This window comes from Arachis ipaensis, chromosome B8, assembly GCF_059453495.1.
Source record: "Arachis ipaensis isolate K30076 ecotype BB chromosome B8, ASM5945349v1, whole genome shotgun sequence".
In the NCBI taxonomy this organism is placed as follows: domain Eukaryota; kingdom Viridiplantae; phylum Streptophyta; class Magnoliopsida; order Fabales; family Fabaceae; genus Arachis; species Arachis ipaensis.
In genome coordinates, this window is record NC_142443.1 from 91431580 (window position 1) to 91433682 (window position 2103).

Genomic DNA, 2103 nt, shown 5'->3' on the forward strand with positions numbered 1-2103 from the left:
CATTGCATCCTTTTAGTGTTTTTCTCTTGCATCATAAAAATTCAAAAATCAAAAAAATATCTTTCCCTTTTTCTCTCCTCAAATTCAAAAATTTCGATTGACTTTTTCAAAAATTTTTAAAATCAAATTGTTTCTTATGAGTCAAATCAAATTTTCAATTTGAAAATCTTATCTTTTTCAAAATCTTTTTCAAAAATCAAATCTTTTTCAAAATCCTTAGTTATTTTCGAAAATTCCAAAAATATTTTTCAAAAATCTTTTTCTTATTTTTATATAAAATTTTCGAAAATAACTAATCAATTAATGTTTTGATTCAAAAATTTCAAGTTTGTTACTTGCTTGTTAAGAAAGATTCAAACTTTGAGTTCTAGAATCATATCTTGTGATTTCTTGTGAATCAAGTCATTAATTGTGATTTTAAAAATCAAATCTTTTTCAAAAACTAATTTCTATCATATCTTTTCAAAAATATCTTCTTATCTTATCTTTTTCAAAAATATCTTTTCAAAATATCTTTTCTAACTTCCTAACTTCTTATCTTTTCAAAATTGGTTTTCAAAATTTGTTTCAACTAACTAACTAACTTTTTGTTTGTTTCTTAACTTTTTCAAAACTACCTAACTAACTCTCTCTCTCTAATTTTCGAAAATATCTTCCCTCTTTTTCAAAAATTTCTTTTTTATTAACTAATTATTTTTATTTTTTATAAAAAAAAAATTCGAAAAAATTACTAACCTTTTTCAAAAACTATTTTCAAAAATCACTAACTCTTTTTCAAAAATTGTTTTCTAAAATTCACTTCCCCCTCTCATCTTTTTCTATTTGTTTATTGATATACTAACATCTTTCGTTCAACTCTCCAAAAATCCGAACCCCCTCTCTCTCTGAGTTCAGATTTTCTTCCCTTCTTTTCTTCTACTAACACAAGGATCCCTATACTGTGGTATAAAGGATCCATATTATTATTACTATTTTTTCTGTGCCTTCTTCTTTGTCATATGAGCAGGAGCAAGGATAAGAACATTCTTGTGGAAACAGATCCAGAACCTGAAAGGACTCTGAAGAGAAAATTAAGAGAAGCTAAAATACAACAATCCAGAGATAACCTTTCAAAAATTTTCGAACAGGAAAAGGAGATGGCAGCCGAAAATAATAATAATGTAAGGAAGATGCTTGGTGACTTTACTGCACCTAATTCCAATTTACATGGAAGAAGCATCTCCATTCCTGCCATTGGAGCAAACAACTTTGAGCTAAAACCTCAACTAGTTTCTCTGATGCAGCAGAACTGCAAGTTTCATGGACTTCCATCTGAAGATCCTTTTCAGTTCTTAACTGAATTCTTGCAGATATGTGATACTGTTAAGACTAATGGAGTAGATCCTGAAGTCTACAGGCTCATGCTTTTCCCTTTTGCTGTAAGAGACAGAGCTAGATTATGGTTGGATTCTCAACCCAAAGACAGCCTGAACTCTTGGGATAAGCTGGTCACGGCTTTCTTAGCCAAGTACTTTCCTCCTCAAAAGCTGAGCAAGCTTAGAGCTGATGTTCAAACCTTCAGACAGAAAGAAGGTGAATCCCTCTATGAAGCTTGGGAAAGATACAAACAGCTGACCAAAAAGTGTCCTTCTGACATGCTTTCAGAATGGACCATCCTGGATATATTCTATGATGGTTTATCTGAGCTATCAAAGATGTCACTGGACACTTCTGCAGGTGGATCCATTCACCTAAAGAAAACGCCTGCAGAAGCTCAAGAACTCATTGACATGGTTGCTAATAACCAGTTCATGTACACTTCTGAAAGGAATCCTGTGAATAATGGGACGTCTATGAAGAAGGGAGTTCTTGAGGTTGATACTCTGAATGCCATATTGGCTCAGAATAAAATATTGACTCAGCAAGTCAATATAATCTCTCAGAGTCTGCATGGAATGCAAGCTGCATCCAACAGTACTCAAGAAGCATCTTCTGAAGAAGAAGCTTATGATCCTGAGAACCCTGCAATAGCAGAGGTAAATTACTTAGGTGAACCTTATGGAAACACCTATAACTCAACATGGAGAAATCATCCAAATTTCTCATGGAAGGATCAAAAGCCCC

At 32.5% G+C, this 2103-nt stretch overlaps 1 non-coding gene across 1 annotated transcript; it reads right to left on the reverse strand.

Moving 5' to 3' along the window:
* Positions 1–1532: 1532 nt before the first annotated feature.
* Positions 1533–1640, reverse strand: LOC148548815 (small nucleolar RNA R71). The gene has a single exon (XR_015898205.1). It is a non-coding gene; the product is annotated as a small nucleolar RNA R71 (small nucleolar RNA).
* Between the last annotated feature and the right edge of the window lie 463 nt (positions 1641–2103).